The sequence below is a fragment of the Euprymna scolopes genome, chromosome 9, assembly GCF_053919585.1.
Source record: "Euprymna scolopes isolate OS-2025 chromosome 9, ASM5391958v1, whole genome shotgun sequence".
Lineage (NCBI taxonomy): Eukaryota > Metazoa > Mollusca > Cephalopoda > Sepiida > Sepiolidae > Euprymna > Euprymna scolopes.
In genome coordinates this window covers 136,815,649-136,834,787 of record NC_136490.1, presented here as the reverse complement: position 1 = coordinate 136,834,787, position 19,139 = coordinate 136,815,649, and the positions used below count along the sequence as shown (strand labels likewise).

At 33.8% G+C, this 19,139-nt stretch overlaps 1 protein-coding gene across 5 annotated transcripts in view; it reads left to right on the top strand.

The window, feature by feature from the left end:
• Positions 1-19,139, top strand: part of LOC145284867 (tumor necrosis factor alpha-induced protein 8-like) — a 447,133-nt gene that overhangs the window by 259,004 nt on the left and 168,990 nt on the right. For 3 of the 5 annotated variants that reach the window (XM_080133870.1, XM_080133876.1, XM_080133874.1), the window contains exon 3: positions 10,306-10,370. The gene's annotated coding sequence lies outside the window, so the exon portion shown is untranslated. The remainder of the gene's footprint in view (positions 1-10,305; positions 10,371-19,139) is intronic. The other 2 variants (XM_080133871.1, XM_080133873.1) reach the window with 1 other exon arrangement.

Genomic DNA, 19,139 nt, shown 5'->3' with positions numbered 1-19,139 from the left:
TATTTAACCATATATACGTCTAGTTGGATTTTTTTCTTACTTGTGGGGTACCACTTATCAAGGCCTGGAAACCAATTGAGGATAAGGGTTAAAGAGATCGTCAGTTGTAAAATGTTTGTAGTGATGACATAGCAGCCACAGCCTCTCTCACTTTGAAGGTAGGTATAGGTGCCGACCGATGAGGTAGAAAGGGATTAATTAACTTCTAGATTTAATAGCATATGCATAGAGATCAGTGTAACTATTATCTAAATATTGATTTACTTGGCCATAGGTCTAGTGTCACAAAAAAAAAAACATCGCAAACTTTAATTAATGAGAAACGTATTACCTCCCTTTATAGTCGCTCTTTAAGGGTTAAAAATCATTAAAACCATTTAAAGTCATGTTGAAGATTCATGTCATGTTTTTTATTATCGTTTTTCTTTAAAATTAAAAAAAAAATGTGCAAGTGAATTGACATCTGTTCCTTTATAACTTGTATAAAAAAAAAATATTCATAAAGTGTTGCGTGTTGATTTTTTTATTGAAAAACATCTAAATTTTTTTAAATCTGTTCTTTTTAGCTTTAAAAGGTTAAAAAGAATTTATTTTATTTTTTATTCATCTTATTTGTTTAAAAATTTTCAACTACCGTGGAATTTCCACAGGTTCTGCTAGTACCTATTAATATAGAAAGGAGTGGTAAGTTAATAATTGTAAGTAGCGATTCTCTCGTTTCTGACATCTATTTTGTTTTTAAGTCCACAAGCTTATGAATTGAATGGCAATGTATATATGTGCAGACTCCTATAATATTTATATTGTACTAGCAGGGGTGGCTGGTATTGCCCGGTTGTAAAATACGCTTAAATATATTAAAATTTATGCAGATTTCGTATTTATTATTATAGTCAATTATTTCGTATTATATTGTACCCAATATATAGTCATTATTTCAAAAATTTAAAAAAAAAAATTATTTGAGTGCTATCGGCTAGAATCTAAATCAAAGGATAAGAAAATATAGTTTCATGATTAAAACTGTATACAAGTCAGGGAAAGACTAAAGTTTATTCGTAATGTAATATGATTGAACTGTGGAAAGGAGTGTGAATTTTATTAAATACAAGCTGGTTTTCATGGCAACGTTTTTGATTGACAAGACGCAAGCAAAGGCGATCAGACGTTCAGAGTTTTTATAATTATATAGATGTATTCTATGTTTGCTGCTAAAGTACTTTTTTTTATTATATAAAAGTCACTTCATGTGTGTGTGCGTTCATTCCTTATAGGTTCCGAAAACAGCCTTTTTTTTTTTGTCTGGCAGTGTTCTTAGATAGGTTTTGTGCAAAAATTCCTCTGATGCATATCAAAAATGAAAAAAATCCGATCTTAAAAGTAATCTTTCTTCTCTTGTAGGTGAAAGGAACAATTTTTACAGGGGAATATTTTACGTTACACTGGTTGGTTTGTAAAAAAAAAAATTAAAAAAAAAAAAAAAAAAATCTTATCTAGAAGAGGAGAAACACTCAAGATCGTCACACCTAAACATAGATTTGATGAACGACATTATCTTTTATTTATTTTTGCAACCGGGCAAATTATTCCTCATAACATCTAATAATCAATAGAGGATTGATTTTATAATACATACGCAATTTGCATAAATTAAAATATCCTGTTTAAGCGTATTGCACGACTGGGCAACACTGGGTGGCCAGCTATTAACTTCATATTTCTATTAGGAAAATAATTCCTTTTGTAGAATTCAAAGCAGCAGGGAGTAAACCGTGTTGGATGATACAAACTCTGATACCTTTAAGCTGCCGATCTTTGCTGCTGTGAGTTTTTTGTGTTGTGTGTGTGGTCTGTTTAGAAATAATAAAACCACATTGCTGTGGGCTTTTTTAAATTTCGTTTGCAACACTTTCTTTGTATTTTCTTTTCGCATCCAAAAGTAGGAAATTTTTTTTTTTATAGTGTCTGCAAACTCCAAAGAAGCAAGTAAAAAGTTTGATTTCTCCAGAGATGAGTATTTTTCTCAGCGCCTTTGAATAAGTTCTGTGGTAACGAAAAAATTATTTTTAGAATCTTGCAGCAATGTAGCCACTTAATACACCTAACATGCTTTCAATTTAGTTTAGATGGAAGGTGCTTGACTGAGCTCTAATCTCTGCTTCCTCCTTGTAAGACATTCATAACAATGACTTGTCTTATTACTACCATGGAAAGGAACTTTTTTCTTTTTCCATGAGTTTCTTACCAAGAACACATTACGTGACTGCTTCCCTGCAGACTACATGGTTGTCTTCAAATTCAAGGTCGACAAATACTTTTCATAAACCGTTCTCATAAATAATCAAATTTTGTTCATTTCATCCATTTTTTTTAACTCTTATGAAGGCCAAAATCCATTCGAGGATAAGTGATGGCTCATTAGTAAAATAAAAATTAAAGAATAATTGAACAAAAGATACAATGAATTATTTTGCAACAATTTAAAAATTTGAGAACCTCTTTAGAATCCACATCACTTCCAAATTCTTTTTGATTTGCAAAAAATAAAAAACAATAAAAAAAAAAAAAATTAGGATTACTACTTGATTTGGTTTAACTTTCCTTAGCTTGTGAAAAAAAACAATTTTGACTAAAATCGTCTTTTTATGAAAACTATTAAGACATGGCAATAATGCTCCAAATTAGGGTATAGGATACTGGCAGGTATTTCTAGCCCAGTAAAGGGAGCCTATCTTTTGCAAACAAGATTTCTTTTATGACATTTTTTTCTTCCCAAAAACAAACTATATGAGGGAGATGTGTGTCATGTGTTAGTGCCGTTTTTATACGGCGCAATCACATTGACACACCGGTTCTGACCAGATCATCGAAGTTAAGCAATGTTGAGCCTGGCCAGTACCAGATGTGTGACCATATGGGAAGGCGAGGGGCTGTATATACCGCAAGGTAAAACACCAGGTTGAGAAACTGATGCAGTTTATCCTTCTCTTGAGGGTAGATGAGACTCTTAATACGTGGTAGGCACCCCGTCTAGTGATGGTGTCACAATAAAAAAAATATCCTTCATAGCCTTCGCGAAGCATCAAGTATTCAGCTACCGACAAGATTTACAAACGGCCGCGCTGGATGATGGATTAAGATGGACAAAAGTGGCTTGGAGAAGAGAGGACTTATGAGAAAGAAAATATAGAACTTGAAAGCAGTGAGAATAGTTTTTTTATTTTTTTTAATAAGTTTAGTAATAGTTAGGGTTAGGAGAGAGGGAAGGGATCGATAATATACAAAATATAACTTGAAATATTTTGCTTATTTCAAATGTCATATGAGGAGAGCTACAAAAAGGAAATACTCTAGCAGATTTATTTCTGAAGAGACAACTATGTATGTGAAGTTCATTTCACCAAATAAGACAAATCCTCCTTTGGGATGCTGGCTTTTCAATTCCACTTTCCGACCCTTGTATCATATCTTCTCACCATGGGAGGAAGTTAAATAACAGTATGCTACGTGGATGCTCTTTCTCACCTGATTTTAAATGTGAAGCAAAAGCTTGTCCAGTATGTAGTGTGTGTGTGTATATATATATATATATATATAATTTGAGGTTGCTATTTTCCAAAGGTAGGGTAACCAGTGAAATATAACGAGGTTTATACAAGAGTGCTCAATACTGACAAAGGAACCTCTCGCTTGTTGGAGATAACATCTGTATAGATCTAGATTTGGAACCCAATCCATTCAACCCACAAATCCTAACACCTACACAAAAATGAATAAAGACACTGATAAATAAGTAAACAAATATGAGAATAAATAAACTAACAAATTCTCACCCAATTCAACCCTGTTCTCCGCAAAGCTGAATCTTCACCCTTATGACCTGTTAAAAGAAAACGCCTTCTTTTGCTGAGGATTAATTTTCGCTCTTCATTTAGAATTCCATTTTCGAAAATGAGGGTTGTTGCCTGATGAGGTCTCGTTAGCAAATACTAGTAGACCGAAACATGCTCATGACTGTGTAGCAACAAACTACTGCTTATGTAAGGACAAATCTAAAATATATATATACATATATATAGATATCGCCTGGCTTTAGGTAGTTGCCTGTTAAGTTGCACTGATGAGCTGTGAAACGGCGAAACAGTACTGTATGTGGATGACATATGTATATATATATATATAATCTCAAGGATGTCTTCAATTTGTGCCAGGACACAAGTTAAAAAAAAATTTTTAATTGTACAATAACAAATAAAAAAATTATAAACTGTTTGTCTGATATTAATGTTAGAAACAGTTATTTAAAGAAATTTTTCTGACATTCTTTAAAAGTAAATGGATTGGATCTCATGATATAGATACTTGTGTGTGTATATATTAGTGGCCTCGCAAGGCCCCAGGGGAGACAACCAAGCAAAAAAAAAAAAAGAAAGACCTTCAGCAAAATTCATCCCAAAGCAGCAAAATTAAAGCTGGCTTGCCAGGACACTGTATATACAAATGTAGGCTAATTTGGGCATATTTTATTGGTTTAAAAATATAGGTTCTTTTTTATTAATTGTCATAAAATTTAACCATAGAATAGTACTATAATCTTCTAAAAAGCCTACAAATTTTCACATAGTTTTGTTTCATAGAACCAAAGATATGAGCATTTTAATATTCAATTTAACTACAAGTATGTGTTTGTGTGTCTCATACACACACACACCACCTTTTTTGTCAATTTTATAAGTTTCAATTCTCAGCAACTATTGATCAGAATTTTATGAATGAAGGCTCGTTGGAAAGCTAATGGCCTTAATTGTGTAGTGGACTATGTGACATAATGTCGCACATTAAGTAGGGATCATCCATTATTCAGAGCCTATTTTAGCACTTTTTTACAGCCATAAAATGTTTTAATCAAATTCATTTGTTTTTTTAGTTTTGCATATGAATTACAAAATATCTGATATTTTCCCAACACCTCTGGCCTTGATGGAGAGGAGACTAAAATTTGCTATGGTTTTAAGTGATCTGGAATAACAGCAAGGGGAGACTTGATTCCGAATATTTATCTCCCCTCTTTTGAAAATAGGGTACGATTATGAATATCTCCAGTATCAAATAATCCTTATACACTGTGAAATTTACTTTATGTATGAAAACCAAAGAGGGAAGATATAACATGAGAAATATTTGGAACAAAGTCTCCCCTTGGTGTTATTTCTGATCATTTAAAACTATAGCAGCAAGTTTTAGTCTCCCCTTCAAGGCTAGAGGTTTTGGGGATATCTGTATATAGATATATATACACACTAGCCTGGGTGGTCAGCGTTGCCCGAGTGTTTGGAGGTGTGTCGAAACAAAAAAAAAATAAGTAGTAGGCAGGTACGCTCGAACCCATACCATGAAGGAGGAAAAGAATGTGAAAATAAGTGACGTCTTTGCCGTTGCATCCATCACCAAACCAGAAGTAGCGAAGGGTTAAATTATGGCTAGTCAATCGAAAAGCAGGGATGACTTTTGAAAATATCGACGAAAAAAGCAATCCCCTTCTTGTGGAAAAGTGCCCAGTTGAGGGTGAAGGAATTAATGTTTTTAGCCTATTTTTCGATATCTGTCGTCCTAAGGGTCGAGCTTCCAAACTATACCAATCCTGTGAAAATGCGTCGCTTCTGTCAAGTTTTAGACAGATGTGCATACAGACAGAAAAGTGAGATTTATATAATATATATTTCTAGACTTTTTAGTCTGTTCAAAACTAGCAAAAGTTAAAGCCTGTTGACTTAGAATGAGTTCTTTATGCGAACTTAATGGTTGAATATAGTTAAATTTGTGCTCTTTTTTTCTTTTTTTTTTTTTTTTAATTAAATACTAATCTTAAACTGTGCATCAAATGGATACCAAAATGTTGCATCTTATAAGTCCATACAAAATTTTAACCTGATTAAGTAGTTTCCGAGAAAGTGAAACGGATAGATTAAGAGAAATATAATATAGGAGTATGTAGTATTTTTATTATTTACAATTGCTTCCCAACTCTACTTGTCAGTCTTTAAATTTTTCACCAGAAAAATTCCTCTATAACACCCTTATTGCTACAACTCTTATCAAATGATTTCCATCTGTGCTTCTCAAAGAAACATTCCTTAGCGTTTTTTTTTTCTTCTAATGATTTTCATAGTTGACATTTTTAATTTTTTTATCAAATACACTTCTAGAATTGAAATTTTATGTCATGTTTAGTTTCAGAACAGTTTCCGATGGTTCCTTGTTCTACACAAGTCTTGAGAGGTGACTGGTTTGCAGTAGATAGAACAGTAGTTGGAATTCACACAGCAAAAGATTCTTACCGTGTTGAGACGGAGAAAACATATGCGAAATTGCTACAGAAAGGTTTAATATTTATGGAGCACTTCTGGTTTCTGATTAGTTGGTAGCAGAACGTGAATTAATTCGATTCGTCAGTTCCGAGCAGCATCATTTATAAATAGAATCTCCCGACTATGCGGGATCATACCCCATTATAACACAAAAATATTGTAACATCAATTTATATTTCATTTAACACGTTGGCATGTGTTGGACAGCTTTTGGAAATTGATGCCAAACTGACCCTGGACACGTTTTTACTTATCCCTCTTTCTCTCAAATATCTGAACCTAAGCAGCACACCATATTTGGGTTGAACCAGCTTCCTCCAAAGGAGAAAGTTTCATGAGAGTAGGAAATTCATAAGCAGTTCCAGTTGTATGTATATCCCAGTCAGGGAAGATGGCATTGTTAGGTTTTTTTTGTTTTTTTTTTCAGCTTTTGCAAGGTGTCAACGTCCTCCTACATACAGCACCTGGTATTCCCAAATGGTCACCTATATGATAGTAATCAGGCTCGGTGTGACTTAACTTCAGTGATCTAGCAAGAACCGGTGTGTCAACATGCTTATGCCATCCGTATTACTTCCTTTCCTGTTTTTCTTGGCTTTCCCCTGTCAAGTGACTCGTCTACATCTAACCCATTCTTGTGACCAACTCAACTGAGTCTCCTGTTTTGCATACATCTTTCTATACTGTCCAAATGTAATATTCCTCTAAAGTCATAAGGTTTAAGCTTGTTTTGATACTGGTAAGTTACTTAGAAAAAAAAAAAAAAATTGTTTATAGTGGTGAGGGCTTTGTGCAGAACCAACCACACTTTTTGGTACAACTGCTAACCTTTGTCAGTGTAATGGCTGCCAAAGGATAGAGCAAGCAGTAGACCTCAGGATTTATATTGGAGTTTCTCTTCTGTCGGTATATATATATATACAGCGTAATCATGTTGATACACCAGTTCTTGCTAGATCATTGGAGTTAAGCAATGATAAGCCTGGCCAGTACCAGATGGTGACCATTTGAGAAGGCTAGGTGTTGTATGTAACACGCCGAGACCTAGAAATTTCCAGGTTGATATCTGGAGGCACGTTTAATTCACTTCATCAAGACATATATACAGGATGAGTCACGGGAAATGGATGTTTCTAAAACGCTCTTTGCTCTCCTCAAGTAAGGAATAGTGAGGAAGGTAAACTATATGTAGATTTATAAAATTTTTCTTGGAATATTTGCAGAGTTTTATTTTCCTTAAAAACATCCATTTTAGGCAGCATTTTTTCATGTAAACAAATCTTGTTAAAAGGAGCCTCTTTTTCATTATACCTTATTTTTTTCAATTTTTCTTGTGTGAAAATTAGAAAAAAACAAATTAATGTAATTTCCATAAGTGTCACAAACGTTTTCGATTCGGCGTTGAATGGTTATCAAATGAGGGAGCAAATGAATGGATAGGCTGGAAAAGTTGAAGAGGAGTTTCATTAGCTAAGCTGGCTTAGCATTTGCAGACAGTGTGGCGCCAGTGTTTGGAAGACCATTAGCACGCTGAATTCTGGAGTCACACGGATAAGGGCGATATTACAACAAACATTTTGAGATAGTATTACTGGTTTGATAGGCAATATCAATTCTATGTTGTTGGGTTTTATGTAGAGTATTTGTAAGTTTTTTAGATTTGTTTCCAAGTGTATTGTTTTTGTGTTACTAAGATTTATCGTTATGTTTTTTATGGTAAATTGCACTCAAAACTACAATATGCATGATGAGGTGTGATAGGGTAGTAGTCGTAAAATCATTTATCGTTATGTGTTTTTGTTAAACTGCACTCGAAATTACAAGACGCATGATGAGGTGGGATAGGGTAGTAGTCGTAAAACCATCTTGACTTGCAGTTTCAGAATTATGGTAGTTACTCTGGCAAATGGCATTTAAACTTATAGATAACATTAGTTCTATCTTAAGAATGATGAATAATTATAGGAAGAAAAACTATTTGACAGAATTTGGAGATTTTGAAGATGGACATAAAGGGATGTACTGTGCTATGTTTTTTTGTTTTTTTTTGTTTTTTGGGGGTTTTTTTCAAAGGAAGAAGGGTCTTGAATATAAATGTACCTAACTATGAGTTTTTTTTTTTATTATTTTTTAGGAACAATACAAAGTTATTTAAACTAAAAATTCAGCTCGAGTGACACTAAAGGGTTCTGTTCCGAATTCTGTGCAGATTCCAAAGTTTGACAAAAGATTCCATAGTACCAAAAGATTGACCTGGAGGTCAGAGGTTACAGCAGCCGAAATGTTGTGAGAATAGCACTCTAGTAGAGAATAGTAGTACAAATAAGCTAAATAATAGGTTCTGGGTATAACCTTACGACATCCAGTGATGAGGCCCCATTTGGGGGATGTGGGGAATATAGAATTGCCCCGTAGTTATCATTTCTCAATGTTTACTTTGGCTCAGAATGGGAATACCTGTTAAGGTATCTGGTGCTACTAGATCAGGCTGTCTGAAGATACTGGCTTCCTGATTAAAAATGCACCAAACATTGATTTTATTAAATTTTTTTAAAGATATAAAGAACGTGAAGCATAAAACCTTTTTCCAAAAATTACTGGAGTGGGCATTAAATGACCCATTAAATTTTAGTCAGTCCACCCTTGAAGATCGCCATTCCTTTTCTTCTAATATTCTAATGAATAATAAAATGTAGTTATTAGCTTAATTTTTCGATTGTGTGCACCTCCATATTTGTCTCCGTGTATTCTTAAAGCGCCAAAATGTATTTAAAATATTTTTGCTGTTAAATATGTAGTTTTTTTTTCTTTCTTTTTTGACAGGGGGGGTATCATCATCATCATCATCATCATCCCCCCCCTTCTCTCCCTCATAATAATTTTCCTCTACTTGTTTACCTGTATAAGGTGTTAATATTTTCCCTTCATCACTTCTTAATCATCTCACACCTTTACAAAAAAAAAAAAAAAAAAAAAAACGTTGGCGTTCATTTAAAAGTCTCAATTAAATTACAACAAACGAATTCTGTTCAAACAGAAACAAACATGTATTTCCTCTTGAAACTTATGAATGTTAAATATGGAAGCTAATTGGTTGTTCGTTGTGAGCCTGTCTCTGCTTTATGCTTATTTTCATGGTAAGTGCTCGTCTGAGCTCCAATCTATAGTCCCCCCCCCTGGCCTGACTTTCATAGAAAAAAAAACACTCGTCTAGGTGAAACCACTATCGATAATTTCTCCCATTCTTTATATGTGCCTAAACCTGAACGTATATTTCATGAACAAAGCTTCTTTCTTAGAATTGCAAATCTGTGGAACTTTGTTCTGTTTTCCTGCTTTCCAACTGACTACAATATGGTCGTGTTCAAGTCCAATAGAAACAAGTTTTTATGAACCATTCCCTTAAGTAATCCAATTTGCCAAATTTCCACTAACAATTACATTTCCCCATTGACTACTGTACACTCATTAGCCTTTATCCTCGAGCGGCATCTGGGCCTTGATAAGTGATGACTCCTTTGTATTTAATGTTGAAAGTGTGTATGTATACTACCTCAAAAAGATGAACGCCCCTGTGTAGCACAGTTCCAGGTCACCCTTGGGCAAGGTGTCGCACTTGTTAGCCTCTCCCTGATATTCTGGAGGGTTACTGGGGGACTTTGTTGAAAAAAACAAACCGGTAAGGAGGACCCCGTTAGCCCTGTGTGGCAGTCTTCTAGTGATATCATAAACAAAACACCTGTCTCAAATTTGTCATGAGCCAACACCTTGGTGTAGAATTTTTTCACTTTGAATATCAAATACGTTTTTTCTATCATTTGTTAAAAATCTAATTTCTTCCAGAACTTGTAGATTATCCAACTAAACAGGAACCTTACGTGTTTGTTCATTTTAATCTGTTCACATTTGTAACCTTCGTTTTTCTTTCATCTTGCAGTCTACAGAGATGATAAATATTTAAGACACGGACAGAGTGCTTCATGCGTACCCGCCTTCCTACAAGTAAGTTTAATTCTTTGTTTTTCCTCAGTTTTTCCTTCCCTCTCCCCGCAACCCCTTATTTCTATTTGGTTATTTTATTTACCTTTATTTTGGGAGGTTAGACACAGTCAGGAGTGAGTTTGATGAACGTGTTTCTGTAGAACGAACTGGATTTTGGTCCATGTCGTTGACCACTTTGTTGCTATTAGATAAACGAGATCCATACAATATTCATCACCCAATATCCTTTAACTTGAAAAAATCCTAAAATGGTAAACGGTGCCAATAACTGCTCTATGAATTTTTTTTTTATCTTTGATGTCATGAATTTGGCAAAACTGACTGTATCATTGTTATCACTGGAGTCACTGCAAGAGAATCTTTCTTTAAAAAGTTTACCATTTCTTACGTAAACTATGACCGCTATCATTCTATTGCTCTTTCTTTCTATTCTTAAACATTTTTAATCAATCTGAAATATCTTTATTAACAATCTATATGATACTAGTGAGGCGGGGCGGCTTTGCTCGGTCGTAAAATAATGCTTAAATATATTTTAATTTGTCCAGATTTCGTTGTAATTTCAAAAGTAAAAAGGTTTTTGGGTGCCATCAGCTAGAATCGAAACCAAAAGCAAAACTGTAGCATTCAAAGCTTACCACTTTACCAACATGACACTCATATGAACTGATTAAAAATAAACCAAGATGAATGTACAAAATGTGTAATGATTTTTTTTTAATTTTGACACCTTTTTTGACCTCCTTAAAAGCTATTTTAACCAGCTAACTATCCATAAAAGAACAGTCCATAAAAAATTCTATCATTTGAGGCCCCTAGTGCTGCTCTGTGACTTTTAGTCTCAGAAGAGATAGTTTGAAAATATGGAGACAGACAGACATAGCGAGTTTTATAAATTAGATTTTGCTTGTTCCTTTAGTCTATACATTACACTTTGAAAATATAAATAAAATTTATGGTCAAACTGCATAAAAAAAGGCCAATCTGGCAACCCTGGACAAGAATATGAGAATGACCTCCTTTTGACAAAGCTTTGTTTTCGAATATCATAATATGATTATTGTTGTACTGGTGTGAGAAAGAAACTCGTAATTTTGACATACAGCGGTTCTTCATCGAAGAAAGTCAGCAAGACATTACATAAAAAAAAGGGAACATCAAAAAGAAACGGGAAGATAGGGGAACAGTCCGATAAGAAGTACTGGACTGAAGGAGTAAATAAAAGATCGCCTCTTACAATGTGATTTTAATTATATTAAACATGAACTTTGTATTGAAATTGAATATGCAGCACTATTATTTTCTGAGTATTTATTAGCAATTTAGCTCATTTGGGTCAGTTGTAAATTTAAAATACAACGGACACTTTTTTCATAGAAATGTTAAACTCATATTTGCTTCATGTTATTTGTTTTTTTTTGTTTTTTTTGTGGGTTTTTTTTATTTTCTGTCCAATGAAAAATAATTTTCTGCACTATCCAGAAAAATATCAGCTTTATCAAAACATTTATTGATTAAATATATTTCTCATTCTGTGGAATTTTCACGGGTCCTGCTAGTCTGAAATACTTTCAAATTTTCAGTATCTTGATTAAAGCATTGATATATTTTATAAATCTTATAGCATATTATTATTTGACTTCATATATAAGGCAACTAGCTTTACCCACCTGATGTTTTTTTTTTTAATTTGTACAGGAAAAGAAATAAAATTTTAGTTTTAAGGTCCACAACTCTTTATATTTAATTAAAATAAGTTATTTCCCTTTATGGTGCTGTTGTTTTGAGGTTGACTTTTTTGTTTTGTTTTGTTTCCCCCCCCCCCCAATCATAATCAAAAAAGTTTCTAAATTACAAGTTGTGGGAATATATTAATTACTAGCATTTCAGCCCGGCGTTGCCCAGGTGTTTGGAGGTGTATGTTGAGCAAAAAAAAAAAGCGGTCAATTTTTTAAACTTTGATCCCTATTATGACCCCTTTATATTTATTGTTTTGGGCTCTAATTAAGTTATTAAGTTAGAGGTTTCTTGGACATGGATCTATCTAAAATTTCAAGTGTTTAGACCCAAAATTGTCGGAGGAGTTTGGTAGAGTTCTTAATCGTCAAATTGTGTAAAAGCCAAATTTCTGGCTGAAAACGGATTACAAAGATTTTCCCAAATCTCACGATCCTAGATATGACCTTAAACTATATCCAGTGGTGAGGCCCCAGCTTGCGGGCTTTGGAGAATGTGGAGCCACCCTTTAATTGCCATTGATCCTAGGTCCACTCTGACCCGGAGTGGTAGTACCTGTTAGGGTCCCAACTATGGGTTAAATAGAAACCGACTTAAAAACAAATATATTCTAGTAAAAAAATTTTCTTCCGAATCTTTGGATTCGGCATTAAATAACCTGAAAAGGGTTGATATGCCATAAAACAAATAACCAACCAACCAAATCTCAGTACCCTGTATATCAAATTTCGAGTCTGTAGACTTAAAATTGACAGTTATTGCATAGGGAAATGTACAGACACACACACAGACCCGTTCACGTTTATAGATATATACATAGATTGGAATTCTTTTTGAGATGAGTAATTTGTATATTTTATTTATTTGCGAACTATTATCTTCTTTTTTTTTAACTGATCTAATTACTGAAAATACAGTTGAAGATTCAGCATTACTATCCTGTCGCGCTTACCAATCTGACGAAGGCCAGAGGAATTGTTGGCCGAAAAGTCATGAAACCACAACTATAAAGATGAGAATAATAGTCCGTAAATAAATAAATTAAATATACAAATTACTCATTTCAATAAGAATTCCAATTAAATATATACCATTTGGTATGCACCTGACAATGGAAGATCAGATAACAAAAAAAACACTTGGATTTATGATACCAAAAAATCAAACTTTGATTGCCCTTCAAAGCTCATAGCGCAGTCGCTAGACGTTGAATCTCTAGAGTTTCAGATGAGCATTGTCTGAAGATAGCGATTTCAATCCTACCCAAAGCAGGGCAGAGGATCAGATGGCCAAAATGTGGTGAGATTACAACTATGGAAACCAGATACAGTTGAAGATTTAGCATTCCTATCTTGTCGCGGTTAACAGCCAGAGGAATAGTTGGCCAAAATGTTGTGAAACAACTATAAAGATGACGATAATAGTTCGCAAATAAGTTGTGGGAAGTACATTATTATAGTGCTAACAACACTGTACAACAATAACAGATAAGAATTGGCCGGTCCTAATCAAAGTTTGCCAGCTTGAATGCTAATTATGTCTAACTTCTAAAATCTTACAAGGTAACTTTTAGATAATGTATATTGTTGAATACATTATTTTAAAATTTGAAGGTTTTTTGGGGGGGTTTTCCACAGCCTGAATGTTGACATGTTTTGTCTTTTTCATAAGGTTATCAAAAGTAGAGTTCTCTCCCTTTTGTTAAGGTTTAATTTTATTTCCTTTTTTATTCTTTGTCACCTGCACTGTGCTTGGCAAGCAGAGCTGATAATTAATTTTCTCTTATGTAATTGAGCATAAAGGCTCTTAGTGCTTAATGAAAACCTTGGCACTTCTGCCAAGAATGTGGAAACTGTGATTCAATAGCTGAACCAGGAAGCTGAGGGTAACCTGGAGTTGAGGCACCAAAATTCGAAGCGTATTCCTTTATTTCGATGCATAATTCATATAAACTAGCTGAACACTCAGCATTGCCCAGGCACAAAATACACTTAAATATATTTTAATTTATGCAGATTTCTTATTTATCATAGTTAATTCTCTATTGATTATTATATTGTACCCAATATATAGTAGTGATTTCACGTAAAAAAAAAACTATGACTTTAGTTTCAGCAGTTAGAATCAAAACCAAAACATATAGTGCTCAATCCTTAATCATTACCATTTCAGCGATCATCACATAGATGAGAAATGGTAACTATTTAGAAACATGTCTAACAGAAACTGTGGGGAGTTGAGCAGCGAGATATTTGTTCGCATTACATTTTAACTTTTGAATGTCAGTAAAGTTAGGGAAGCAGGAAGTAGAGAGGGAGTTCAAATGTCTAGCAGTCTGAGTGAAGAAACTATAAGAGTAGAAATATTTGAAGCATCTAGGGACCTGTATCTAGGGGTGAGGTTTTGCTGCTGATTAAGTTAGTTGAAGTAAGTACATCGAGGGGGCACAAGTGGTAGTTCATCAGAGCACATGCCATTAAAATACTTATAAAACAGACACCGGATGCAAAATTTCAACGATGGTACAGTAGTTGGAGCTTAGTCAATAGTGAAAGTCTTATTAGATTTGAGACTCTACTGTGAATCCTAATAAAGATTGAGAGACTAGTGGTAGATGCACCAGCCCAGATGTGGCAACAATACTCTATGCATTAGCAAACTCCGACTTTGTAAAGATCTAGGATATTCTCTGGTGTAATTTTCTAGCACAGTAGAAGGAACCCATCTTTTTTTTTTTTTTTCAGCAACCTTGGCAATGTCCTCAATGTTTTTTGTTCTAATTTATGTTGTATGTGAATATCAAGCCAAGGAGTTTGAACGATGAGCTCTGAAGTAGGTAGCTAAACAAATTAATTCCGATGACTTTAATTTCATAGTTCAGATATTATTTTATGAGATAAAATATTTTAATACTTGATATGAATCGATTAATAATGAGGGACATTCCATAAGTAATGCTTCATATATATTTATTTTTTTTTTTATTCTACCCGAATGGATCAGAGGAGATTGCAGATTGCATTATGATAACTGAACTTATCCATTCATGACCCCAAAGTTTCAACTGTCTGTTGTGGTGTGAGACTCAAAAAAAAAAAAAAAAGGGGGGGGGGGGGGCAGTCGGTTATAAATGTGCATCAGAAACAAATACGTCATTGAATTACTGGCAAAAATGCATTGAGAACGGTGATGACTGTAGAAAAATAAATTCTGGAGCACAAAAGATGGCTTTTGTTTTTTTAATAGTACTACTCCAGTCTTTGTAGCTCTTCAACTTCTGGAGTTAAAAAAAAAAATAAGAGGCTTTACTTTTGTAATGACCCTCGTAAATGTAATTAATGCAAAGGCAAGAAACACATGCAGACATGCTTTGTCATATAAATTAATATATTTTTAAACAACTCAAGGGAGGAAACTCAGGAAAATTGCACACAATCAAAACAGAAGTTTGTATAATTGCACACAATAACTTCCTTTTAATCCGTTTCATTGTGTGGGGGAAAATTTCAAGATTACTATCTTCTTGCTGACGGTTTTTTTTTCTCTTATCTACCCCTTGGTCTTTCCAAAACTAAGGTCAATAGGCATTTCCTCTTTGCGATAATCATCTTTCATTCTTGTTAGCTCCTTACATCAAGTGGCTTCACGTTTTGTCTAGAGTGATTTTTATAATAAAAATCAATAATGAGCAATAGTCTTTCTCTATACTTTTATACGGTGTCTTGTTAGAGAAACAAGTAATGAAACCATGCAAAACATGTTTTTGATTCATGAACGCGATCAGAACAAGTAATCCAGAATAATGAAGACTAGAAAGTGTACCTTTTAGTTTAATTTTGAAAGTCTTGTGATTTTCACTTCCCTTACTTTGTCCTTTAATCCTCGCATTCCATTAGCGACCTTTCTGACAAAGGAAGAAAACTTGCTGTTTTCTGGATTGGAATTTATCATTGGTAATTTTTGTTTGTTTTTACCTTGAAGCATTTTTTTTTTTTTTTCTTACAAGTGGATTAATGCTTTATCTGGGGCGTTTTCTGTTAATAAAATGTAGAAAACATCTGATAGATTCAGTTAATACCATTTCATTGACAATATAGCGCATGGAGATCTGTTTGAACACCATTTTTGTGGCACCAAATCATGTGCTGCCGTGACCTTTTACGATAATTTTTTTAAAATGTGCTTTAGTGATTCTCTCTGGTAGGAGCAACAAGACTTTGTATAGATTGAACCTGAAAAAAAAAAAAGTGCCCAAAGGCAATGAATAAAATCAACTAAAGAATGCAAAATGCTTACAAAAACAAAGGAGAAAGTGATAAGAACAGGCTTGAAAGAGGGGTAAATAAAGACCTGGCCAACGATAAGTTAGTTTGAAAGTCAATTTTTAAAAGCTGTACAATACATGCCAGTGTGTAAAACGGGCGTTAAGCCATATATAGCAATGATATATAACACTCCTTATTATGGCTATGTAAAGACTAAATTTAAACTTGTTCGAAAACATTATTTATTTAGATTGTGAAATTAAAAAATAAAAATGAATGTGTCAGCTGACCGGTTTCGAAGCTCGCTCAACAGAGCTAAAATCGAGCTTAATTACGTTTTAAAAAAGGGGGGAACAATGAATCGGAGATGAAAAAGTGGGGTGGGTGGGGGAATATATGCATATTAAAAAAAAAGGGGGGATGAATTAATTATTAAATATTTCTATTTAATAATTAATTCATCCCACCTCTTTTTTTTCTTTTTTTTTTATATACATATATTCCCCCCTACTTTTTCATTTCCGATTCATTGTTCCCCCCCTCCTTTTTTTTAAAAAAAACGTAATTAAGCTCGATTTTAGCTCTGTTGAGCGAGCTTCGAAACCGGTCAGCTGACACATTCATTTTTATTTTTTAATTTCACAATCTTAAATAAATGTTTTCAAACAAGTTTAAATTTAGTCTTTACATAGCCATAATAAAATTTTGTACCCCACAAAAAATATTTAAACACTCCTTATGTTAATAGGAATCATGTTGAATTTTTTTTTTTTTTCAATTTACAAAATTGAATGTTATTCTGATCTTCAAACATTTAGTGTACCTATTTACTATGCCTCCCCACGGGACAGAGTTAGACACCAGGGTCGTTTTTTTAACGTGGAGAAAAGGTACAAAAATAAAAATTGTCTCAGTCGTGAAGGATTTCTCCTCCACCGAAAGAGAACAAGAAATGGAAATGCAGCATCTGAAGAACAGATGCTACACTTTGATCAAACATTTAGTGTAATGTGCCAGATTTTTATCACTCTTTCCTCAGCAGGAGTGAGGAGAGAAAAAGATCTGCCAAACCCCCTTAGCTTCTTGCCTGTTGCATGCTTTGCGGGTATCAACGTCTGTATCTATAATTGTCTCAGCATTTTTCTTATTCAAAGTCGTGAATATTTAATAAGCTGCCCTTGCTAACGTGGCGTAAATGATTTTATGATTTTCAGTTTTGTGTTTTATAATTATTTCATAAAATATAAATATGGCTTCGAAATATGTGAAAGTTTCGGTTACTTTGAAATTAAAATTATATTTTTAGATGTATTTGCCTGTCAGTCTGCCACGGTCAAAATTAAAAGAATATTTTCATTAGGTCAAGTTCAATATTGGTATAGCATTTGTTTAGTCAGACTCAATATTGTTATAGGATTTATTGTTTAGTCGGGCTCATTGTCATAGCATTTATTGTTTAGTCGGGTTCAATATTGACATAGCATTTTATTGGTCTGTAATGCAGAATGTTGGAATATCATTTTGTAGTTTGACTTAATATTTGAATAGCATATTTTCAATAAACTTTCCGATTGAATAGACACATTTTTAACGTATGTTTTCATTTTAATTCTTTAGATGATCTAGTTTCGTCTGATCATAATTCTGCTGATTTTATTAGCATGCGTTTAAAACTTTAATTACCTCCGTTTATATGGCATCGTTGTTCATTAAAGTAAATCTTGAACCTTTATTCCAGTATGTTATTACTCTGTCAACAAAGTTAAGTAACTGGTGAGGACTGAATTTTTTTAGATGAGAATTGATTATTCGTCTTATATTGACCATTATTTTCTTTCATGTTTGGTCAATGTAATATTTGATCTGGTTACGGTGTAGAAAAAATACAATTACGGAACTAGAGTATGCTACCCCCTCGTAGATTAAACATGGGGTTCTGTTCGAAATTCCCTTCAGATTTTAAAATTCAACACGATACATATGAAGGTCATGAGGTTACATCAATCAAAACATTGTGAAAATAACACTCAGAACGAGAACAGTAGTTCTTGTATTCACCTCAAACAAGGCGTATTACCACTGAGGCATAAAAGGCCAGATTTATAAGGGGCATCTTAAATTGGGGAGTTGTGCAGTGACATTTTTGTTCAAATTATATTTAAATTTTTGCTTGACGATAGTTTGTAGCAGGGAGGGAATTCTAAAGGCAAGCAGCTCGAGAAGTTATTAGAGTAGAAAGCTTTCTGGCATCTGGAACCTCTACAGTGAAGGGGTGTAATTTTGCTAATTGTTGGGTTGGTTAAAAGTATTTACATTGAGATAGATACAAGTGCAATATCTTCATTGGAGCACATTCCATTGAAATAACAGTTGCTTTCAATAAGTTTCCAAAGTTTTTTTTCATATGGACACTTTTATTGATAATACATATGAAACTTTAGTCCTCTTCGAAGTAATCTCCTCCGGCTGCAATACACTTGTACCGTTCCAACAACTTCTGGAAGTCCCCCTTGAAATCATCTTGTATGACAGTGTCAATGACGCCTGTCACAGCCTCTTTCACCTCAATTGTCTCATAATGATAGCCTCTAAAGTTTTCCTTGAGCTTAGGAAATAACCAAAAGTTACAGGGAGCAAGTTTTGGACTATACAGATGGTGGGAAACTGAACTGATGCCCATCTGATCTTCTCTGAATACTCTTGGGACAAACTTTGCACAAATCTTCGGCATCTTCAGTTCCTTACGAATATTGTGTGTAGAATTCCC